The following is a 10,649-nucleotide window of genomic DNA, read 5'->3' as shown; positions in this document are numbered from 1 at the left end:
AAATGTAGGGTTTTTGAGATTACAACTCTTTCACTTCATATAATAGAAGTTCTGTAACTTTCATCTGTTTTACCATTTTGAGGAAAATGTAACATATTTTGTATCTGGTAATAATATTTTTTTGACTTTGAGACATCAAGCAAAAGTTAATTTAAGCTTGAAGATTTGGGTTAGAGAGCGCAATGAAGTTCAAATCCGATTGGGATCGGATTTTAACGCAGTGGGCTTTCGGACAGCGATTTTTTCCTGGAACAAGAGATGATGAGCTTAATTGGGCTACTAGTGTTGTTTGTAATCACGGGCGTATGAAGCCGTCTTTTGTTATTGGGTTACCACAGGTAGCCCGAATTTATTTGTTGGTTGTTCATAAAAAATATTAAGCTTGAAGATCTCCTAAATATCATTGGACAAGGAAAGAAGAACTTTAATTGTTTCGGGAAGTGGTGGATTTAGAAGAAAAATTCAAGTGTACCCCGCTAGGAGTATCCTGATATTTGCTCAAGGGATCATCAAACGGAGAATTTTTTTTTGTTGTTACACTAATTTTGCTGTTTGCAGACAAGATTTTTTTTTCCTTGCACTAATTTTGCAGTTTAAGGAATTCACATAAAACTTATAAGAGATTACAAGGACTCTTCTGTCACATCTAGTTCGTCAAGTAGGTATTTAAAGATGTGCTTTAATGAACATTATTAAATACATCAAAACTTATAAGCTTACCTTCATCAGAAGTATCAAAACATCACTCTTTTTGCTAATGGATCTTGATAACCACAATATCAATTGTCATTCGGAGACTCCAAGGGTGGAGAATATGACATTTGAGCATAAAATAAAGTAATCTCTATGAACTTAGCAGCTCATCCAACAAATCAGATCCTAGATCTTCGAAAACTAGTAAGTTTTTCTGCTGCTTGTTATCTTCTCCCGAATTCGACGACGACAGAGACATTGATCTTTGAAGCTTATGCATCACCTTTATAGCGAGTGCAGGCGATTCCCCACACATGTTACTGCAGCACTGGATTCCATTGAGAGAGTTCTTGATGGTTTCAACTGAGAAATTTAGAACAGATGAAGAGCCCCTCATTGAGTATGATGCTTGATCATACGCCAAAGCGGCCTCCTCAGCGGTATCAAATTTCCCCAGCCAGACTCGCTTCCCGTTTCTTGTCAAATCCCTTATCTCTGCTGCAAACTTTCCCCATGGTCTCTTTCTAACACCAACATATTGTTTCTTCTGATCACCTTCTTCTCTCTTTTCTGAATTTATAACTTCTTCATTTGAGGAGCAATCAATGTTTCCTTCTTGGGATGACTGTGAAAGATCCATCATCAACTGATTGGGTTCAACCAGTTCTTCTCTCCTTGGAAAACATCAATCTATATATAGATAGTTTTATATATCAAATTAACAACTTACTAAGTTTATGATTTTTAAAGATAAACAGTTGACTTAAGTATTTTTATTGGTGCAAAAAACTTTTGGTATTAATTAATGAGAGACAGAAACTGTTGAAAACTAGTGAAAATGAGAAATACAAGATTATGAGCAGCTCTAATATATAATTTTTCATTAACTTTGAACATGAATATATAGTTATATGTAGTTGTAATTAATTATTATAATTATTTCTATTTATTGGATTTGTGTTCTACTACATGACAACTGTCACACCCCGATCAAAGGCGGCGGAATATGCCGGGGTGCAACGATTGCTCATAAGCGCATGACACTATTTAAAGCGACAATATTTAACAAACTCATTTCATTTCACATCATCGAAAATGTCACATAACCAAATATTCACAACTCAAACAACAAAATACAACAAAATATAGCAAATCAAATATTGTTCAGTTTTGCTAATATCCTAACGGTATTTGTGACGTTTTCTTCACCGAACTCCATAATCAACCTAGATGCAAACTTGTAACATTTCATAAAATAAAGTTTATCAACACAAAGGTTGGTGAGCAATTCATAAGTTTGAACAATAGATATATAGTATGAAAAGCCACAAAACTAGTATACAAAACCATAAATAATAGCTATAAACTTGGATAAATAGTTATCGCTAACAAGTTAGCGACACCCAACTATAAGGGGTTGCCAAATAGTTTAGGATTTTATAGTTATCGTTAATTGCATTACGTTAACGACACCTTGCCATGAGGGGTTGCCAAATGGTCTAGGATTTATAGTTCCACCATCCAAAAGCGATAAACACATAGTCAAATAAGCATAGAACACCAAATCGAGCAATTATTCAAGTAAGGTATACAACAACGTTTGTGGTTTAAGACCCAAGTATAAAACATTCAGTTTAGATAAGTTGAAATGTCACCCCCAAAATAAAAGATAGAAAACGGGGTATGAAGTTACTCACATTCAAGTAATAAACTTGAAAGATTGATTATTTGGGGAGATTTGCCGGAACGACGAGTTTAACGTATGAAGCCTAAATAAAAGAAAGTCTTGGATTTAGAAAGGTTGTCTTGAAGATATTTAAATAAAATAATTGTTGCAAAAACTAATCAATTAAAGTTTAAGGTTTAAAATGTAACTATTTAAGAATTTATAATAATAACCCTTTTAAAAAATGTAAGTTTGCTCAAAACCGGGTTAAAGTATCTAACCTTAATATTTACTTAACCAATGTTAAGTAATAAGGTGGGGAAAATGCTAAAATGCAAGTTCCATTAGGCTAAAGATACTAAAACGGGTTTTTAACGAGTGTTCGGGTTGTCGGTTCGGGTCTTGACAAATGGTCAAACCCAAAGTCAACTGTCCAAAATATTAATTGTTATGAGATAACTCATTAAAACATACTAACACTTAACCAAGTATGTAGATCTATTGTTTAGAACTAACAACGCACATTAAGCGAGTGTTCGGTTTTGTCGGTCCAAGCTATGTTATGAGATCAAGTTGGATCCAACTATTCCAAGTACTTAAGAAAATAATTAAAATCAGTTTGTAAAATATTTTTTTAAAGAAATATACAAGTCTTGATAACTAAAAACACACTTGTGTGTCTTAAGCGAGTAAAAGTAAGTATAGTTCGGTCTCCATCTCACAAATAGTTCATAGATGGTTTCTACATGCCCAAATATCATAGAACTTGTATATTGGTTTATAAATGAAGAAAACTTAAATTTTAGAACAAAAAAAGTTAACTACAAGTCTTTTAAGCAAAAGTTTCGGTTTAGTTCGGTTTCCATCTCCCAACGAGTTCATAGATGGATTCCATATGCTTAATATCAAAGAACTTGTAAAGATGATTTTTGAAACTCAAATCTAGCAATAAACATGTTTAAACAACAATTTTAACAAAACTAGTAAACAAAAGTTCGGTTTCCGGTTTGGACTAGTTTCGGTTAAACCAAGGTTAGTCTTATACAAACCCACACCATGGAACTTGTAAATAAGATGAACAAACTAAAGGGTTAGAAGTTAGTCATAAGTGATATGTATAATAAGTTATGTGTGTGTAAATATATATCAAGAACACGAAGTCCTCCATGAAGCCTTGCCTTATGACATTCGAAACTTAACCAACCAAAGTCGGTGAAGTAACAAATAAAGGAAACAAGGGGTGTGTATTATATATATGTTGTACCACCATATTCAAGAGTTAGTAATGTTAGATGAACAAGTTAGAATGAAAGACTATAGTTAGTTTGACTTGAGAAGTCAAAACTTCAAGAATACATAAGAAATAACAACCTTGAATCTATGGAGTTTGAGAGATTTTTTGGAGATGTAGCAAGAGTAAAATGAAGAAGATGGGTGTGTATATATAGGGAAGGAGTGAAGGGTTGGGTATAAAGATTCTTTTATGGTTTGCATAAAAATGGGTATATTTAAATGGTCAAACAATGCATAATAAAAAAAATATATTTTATATATTTTAAATGACAAGATCCAATATTTTATATATTTGAAATGTTCGGGTTACAAACGGGTCGGGTTTACATAACAAAAGTGACCCGAAATTGACGAATGTCACAACAACCAACTTTACAACAAACTAAATTGTGTTCATAACGAAACGAGGATGATTAAGACATTGGTGCACAACTAGCGGGTGTGATAAGTAACCAATGTTTTAAAAATCGGTATTTTACTCTATAGAGGTAGGGTACCAAAAAAACCCAAATACCCTTAAGGACTACCCGCGGGTCAATCAGAAATCCCTCATAAGGCACCCGCGGGACACATAAACCTCCCGCACAATCAGTTGAGGAAGAAACACCTTCATAGCATGTGGAAGCATCACAACATCCTCAAAGGGCATCCGCAAGAAGGAATATCCTTCCGCGTAAATAACCACGAGGTAAATGCCCCGAGACAGCTGTCAATAACCAATTATTTTCTAGAAGACTTGCCAAGATGCTTTCTTGAGCAATACGTGATCTTTCGGCCAATCAACCAGTGACATCTGGCAAGGTCGTTATAACCGTGCACATGGCCAATATTCTCCCGTTAACCAATGATAAAGTGACACATGTCCAGGTTGTTATACATGCACATGCAACGTATAAGATGAACCTATCACGTACGGACACGTGTCCAGACGGTTATTCAGGCATCTTCTTAAAGGACAGCTGGCCAAATCACCTTCCTACACCCTTCGGCTATAAATACTCTCTCAATCACCATGAGGTATTCATTCACTCCCACAGTACTCTCTCAATTTACTTAAGTGCTTATCTCATACAGAACAGTACTTATTCTCACGCCGGAGGGTGGTTACGGGAAGACCCCCCCCCCCCCTCTTGTTTTTTTCGTAACGAGCTCACGGTGTCTGTTTTGCAGGTGTTCGTCACTGAACTTTAGGCAATTGGGTTCATATCGTTTGGCAGTTAACCGTATCCTACCCCTGTTGACTCATTGGATCTAGGACCCATACTTGGGGAGTAGATCCGTGTTTCTTCATTGGAGCCATCCGTGTTTTTTGTTAGAACAACAATTTTTGTTTTCGAAGTTACGATATGAGCCAAATTCCTAAAGGGCCGACGGGGACCTCAGAGCAAACTCCACGTGTTACTAATCTAGAAACACGTGAAAGAGTAACGTCATTGTTCGCTCAGAATCTTACTCCTGATGAGCAAGATGATGTTGTGGCACCCGGAGGTTTTACTTTGGGTGGTTCATCAACTCGAAAGCATTTTACCCCACTGGCAGACGCTGCTCTAGTGGGTACGAGAAATGTTGTAACACCAGCTGGTACCCCTCCCAATGATCTAGGAGGAGTCACAGCTCAGAGAGGTTCCAATTTGGGAGATCTTGGGCGAGTTATGAGAAATAATCGCCGGACTCACCTAGAATTGGACCTCGAGGAAAATTCAGGTGACTCAGCCCCGGCAAAAACTCATACAGCAAGCCATAGATCTGAAGAACTTTTGTCTCCAGATGAGTGGTACCGTATCCAACAAGAGAGTCTGGCCGCTGAATATGGACGAAAAGTACAGAATGACCGATTTCATGTCCGTACCCTGAGCTATGACGACCCTCCTAGGAGATCTGTTTCTCCTTCGATAAGGGGAAGTCATATTCAGTACAGTCACCTAGAAGAACAATACCAGAATCATTTGCAGAAAAATGAGAGTACCGTCTTACGAAGAAGAACTAGACGGACATGACTCGACATATCATCCGGGAGGTAGTTATTACAGCGGGGACAGCCGTTTTCTTCCATTTGGAGAGGCTAGTTACCCGCGATCGGCTATTCGCAACGCAGAATATTATAGCAACGCGGAACACGATTTTTCCAAACAATATCGTCCGGAATCATTTGCAGAAAAATCAAAGTTTATTCCGGCCATCGCGACAGCTCCGTTCCCGATAAACGCAAAAATACCAACATCTGTTGGGACATATAACGGGATGACGGACCCCAGTGATCACTTGCTGAGGTTCGAAGTGGTTGGAGGAGTCAGTGGTTGGACTCTTCCATGCTGGTGTCATATGTTCGCATTGACATTTACTGGAGCTGCACGAGAATGGTTTGAAAAATTGCCTTGCGGACACATTCAGAGTTGGAAAGACTTCGTAGCAAAGTTTTCCCAACACTTTAGTCAACAAAAGAAACACACTCGTGACCCGTCTGAAATACTTGATGTTGTAAGGCGAAATAATGAATCCATTGAGGATTTCATTTCCCGTTTCAATAATGAGAGCCTTAATATTGGCGGGGTTAGTGAAGACATGCTGAGGGGAGCATTCTGAAAGAATGTAAATAGTGACACTCTGATTTGTACTCTAACCGGAAGAGATGGTATGCCCAAATCTTGGGACGAAATCATGACGTCAGCTAAGCTATTCGCAAGAACTGAGAAAACCTTGGGATCCGGCAGTCAAAAACAAGTGCCAAGAGTCGAATTCCAAACCCCAAGACCAAATCGACAGGCCAAGGGGCCAATTTGGTCTAGACTTCAACCAAGTACAGAAGCACCAAAGCAATTTCATACGAGATCATTGATTAGCAACAAGAACAAACGTAACTTTCCCGCACGTTCTTCCAATAACAGTTGGACTCAGTTGTCAAAATCTCCATCAGAAATCCTCACGACAGAGAATTTGACTTTCCGCAAGCCTCAACCATTACCAAGGAAATCATTCCTTGACAGTAATAAACGTTGTACGTACCATGATGACATAGGGCACAACACAAACGAATGTGTGGCCTTAAGAAATGAAATAGAGGCACCGGTAAAAAACGGGAAGTTAAGCCATTTGGTCAAGAATGTAAGACCAGGGGCTGGTAAACCTCCCGCAAAGGACAACCAGGGCCCAGCCAAAAGGCAAATAAAAGATCTGAACGTTCATATGATTCACGGAGGCTAGCAGACCAGCGGGAAGAGGAAAAAATTTGAGGACGAAGAGTGGAAAAATGAGCCAGTCATTTTTCCTCGTATCAAAGGAGGACCATGTAACAAAAACCCTTTGATAATTACTGCCTTATTCGGACACTACCGGACACAATATGTGTTCTTCGACACCGGTAGTACGTCCGACATTATGTATGAACAGTGCTTTGAACAGCTTGAGGAAGAGGATAAAGAACGATTACGACCTATTCACGCACCCGTTTCTGGGTTTGGTGGGGAAATAATGCACCCGCGGGGTGTCATTAATTTCCCGGTCACACTTAGTGATGGAGTTCACTCAAGAACTGAAGAGGTTGAATTCTTAGTTTTACCGGCAACCTCTAAACATGATATTATCCTCGGACGAGAGGCAATTGGTGACTTCAATGCCCATCCTTCCACAGCTCATGGAGCAGTAGGGGTCCCGACCCGCACTGGCGTAGCAATAATCCATGTTAACCGACATTGCTACACAACTGAAAGTTCAAGGCCGAACAAAGTTTCCAAACAAAACCAGAGGACTGAATCGGAGAAATGGGTTTTCAACAAGAAATTTCCCGATCAAACCGTAGTAATTGGTCCGGCTATCTCCGAAATCGTCCGAACTTTTCTGAAACAATTATTGACAAAGAATATCGACATTTTCGCATGGCAACCCGCAGACATTACAGGTGTCCCGCGGAACATTTCAGAGCACAAGTTGAAGGTGAATCCGTTGATCACCCCAATTGTGTAAAAGAAGCGAAAAATGGGCCCCCAACAGACAAAATCCATGAACGAACAAGTGCAAGACCTTCTTCATGCCGGAATCATCCGAGAAATCAAGTACCAAACATAGGTGGCTAACCCGGTGATGGTCCCAAAAAGTAATGGAACATGGAGGATGTGTATAGATTACAAAGATCTAAACAAGGCATGTCCGAAAGATTGTTACCCACTTCCGGAAATTGACTTAAAGGTAGATGCTGTGGCCCCATTCAAATTCAAGTGCTTCCTCGATGCCTACAAAGGGTATCACCAGATTCATATGGCGGCTTGTGATGAGGATAAGACAGTGTTCCGCACTGACCAGGGCACATTCTGCTACATAATGATGCCTTTCGGGTTAAAAAACGCGGGGGCCACGTATCAAAGGCTGATGGATCAAGCCTTCAAAGGTCAGATAAGTCGAAACATCGAAGTTTACATGGACGATTTAGTGATCAAAAGCATCGAAGAAGATCAAATGCTGAGGGACATAGAGGAAACTTTCGAAACACCGAGAAGTATCAACATGAAACTCAATCCAGCAACGTGTTCCTTCAGGATGGAGGAAGGGAAGTTCCTCGGGGTAATCATTACAGGCACGGGTTTCAAGGCTAATCCAGACAAGATACAAGCAGTAGCCCGCATGCCATCTCCCGCATCCCTCAAAGAAGTCCAAACACTTAACGGGAGATTGGTAGCATTAAATAGGTTTTTGGCAAACCACGCTGCTAAATCTTATCCGTTCATTTCAATTCTAAGAAATTGCCTCAAAAAGGCACAATTCAGATGGACTCCGGAAGCCGAGCAAGCGTTCCAAGAATTCAAGAAGTGTTTAATGGAATTACCCACGTTAACTGCTCCACACGCAGGTGAACCATTAACACTATATTTGTCGGCATCCGACATTGCTGTGGGGGCTGTCCTATTGACGGATAGGAAAAATGTCCAAACTCCAATTTATTACGTCAGTAGAACATTATCGGACCCGGAAACAAGATATTCGATGTTGGAAAAGCTGGTACCGGCACTGATTTATGCCGCCAGATGACTCTGCAGGTATTTCCAGGGTCATCCCATAAATGTCTTAACCGGGTACAAACTCAAGAACGTGTTGAGTAAGCCTGAATTGTCCGGTCGGTTAGCAAAGTGGACCATAGAATTGGGTGAACACTCAATAGAATATAAACCAAGACCGGCAATCAAAGGACAAGTGTTGGCGGACTTTGTCACAGAAGTTCCGCAACACAAAGAACAAGAGTGTTTGATTGAACAACAACCCCAAGCACCAAAGGAACAAGGACAAATTTGGTTATTGTTTACGAACGGAGCCTCGATCAGTGAAGGATGTGGTGCTGGCCTAAGGCTAGTCAATCTCGAGGGACATGAATTTATATACGCCATCAAATTGGACTTCAAAAGTACCAACAACGATGCGGAGTATGAAGCCTTCTTTGCAGGCTTGCGGATAGCGAAAAAGCTTGGGGTGAGACACTTGGAAGCACGCGTGTATTCTATGCTAATTGCGGGACAAATAAATGGAACATATGAAGCCAAAAACGATGTCATGGCTTCTTATTTGTCACAAGCGAGGGTCTTGATTCGCCAATTTACCTCCTTCAACGTTATTTACATTAAAAGGAGTGAGAACAAATCGGCGGACGCTCTTAGCAAGTTAGCTTCAACAAATTTTGAGCATTTTGCCAAAGATATTCGTGTAGAAGTCTTAGACCATCCATCCGTTCCCCAAAATCAAGTCTTAGTAATTCAAACAGGCGTCGAATCATGGATGATGCCAATTAAAGCTTATCTATCTTCTGGAGTGCTTCCAGCTGGGAAAGCTGAAGCTCGGAAAATCAAACACAAAGCTTTGAATTACGAGTTGACTGATGGTATCTTGTACCGAAGATCATTTCTTGGTCCGCTGTTACGTTGTGTGGACGCGGAAGACGCAAATTACCTCATCCGGGAAATTCATGAAGGTATTTGTGGATTTCATGCGGGTCCAAGAATGACAGTTGCAAAAATCATGAACGCAGGGTATTACTGGCCTGGAATGCATTTAGACGCTGTGCAAGAAATCAGAAAGTGCGATTCTTGCCAGCGTCATGCCCCAAATACCTTGCGTCCAAAGAACGAACTGATTTCGGTAACATCTGCATGGCCGTTCCAGAAGTGGGCTATCAACATTATGGGACCTTTCCCAGAAGCCCCGGGACGAGTCAAGTTCCTGATAGTGGCCATTGATTACTTCACCAAGTTGGTAGAAGCCAAACCAGTCGCCTCAATAACGGCATCAAGTGTTAAGAAATTCCTTTGGGAATTCATCATCTGCCGGTTTGGTCTCCCGCAACAGTTGGTAAGTGACAATGGGACCCAATTTGCTGATAGCGGATTACAAGAATGGCTAAGAGAACTTCAGGTAACCCAAGTTTTCACATCTGTAGCTCACCCGCAAGCAAATGGTCAAGTCGAAAGGACCAACAGAATTATCAAGGAAGGAATTAAGGCGAGGTTGGGTACTAAACGGACCGGTTGGGTTGACGAGTTACCCATGTACGCTGGGCCTTCCGCACCCAGAAAAACTCTAGTAATTCAGAAACGCCGTTTAGCCTAACTTACGGCACTTAAGCCATGATCCCGGCAGAAATCGGGATCCCATCCGCGAGGGTTATGTTAATCAACGATAACGATCGCGAACTAAGGATGAATCTCGATTTTCTCGAAGAAAGACGAGAATTAGCATCGATCCGCGAGCACAATTACAAAAGACAGCTTCAAAAATACTATAATTCACGGGTTCAAGAATGCAAATTCGATGCGGGAGACTTTGTCTTCCGCAACAACGAGGCATCCGGACAGGAGCCTCCGGGCAAGTTAGCCCCAACTTGGGAAGGACCTTACAGAATCAAACAAGTATTAACCAAAGGTGCCTACAAGCTGGAGAAATTAGACGGGACTGAGATTCCTCGGACATGGAATGCAGCACAACTAAAGAAATGCTACATGTAGTGTTCCTATTTGTCTTT

At 40.3% G+C, this 10,649-nt stretch overlaps 1 pseudogene; it reads right to left on the bottom strand.

Moving 5' to 3' along the window:
• Positions 1-807: 807 nt before the first annotated feature.
• On the bottom strand, positions 808-1,484 carry LOC143606449 (ethylene-responsive transcription factor 1B pseudogene; annotated as a pseudogene).
• Between the last annotated feature and the right edge of the window lie 9,165 nt (positions 1,485-10,649).

This window comes from Bidens hawaiensis, unplaced genomic scaffold (assembly GCF_021521415.1).
Source record: "Bidens hawaiensis isolate Kalapana, Puna unplaced genomic scaffold, B.hawaiensis_p1.1 tig00074848_1, whole genome shotgun sequence".
NCBI classification, from domain to species: domain Eukaryota; kingdom Viridiplantae; phylum Streptophyta; class Magnoliopsida; order Asterales; family Asteraceae; genus Bidens; species Bidens hawaiensis.
The sequence above is the reverse complement of the archived record's forward strand: the minus strand, read 5'-3'. Positions and strand labels throughout refer to the sequence as shown.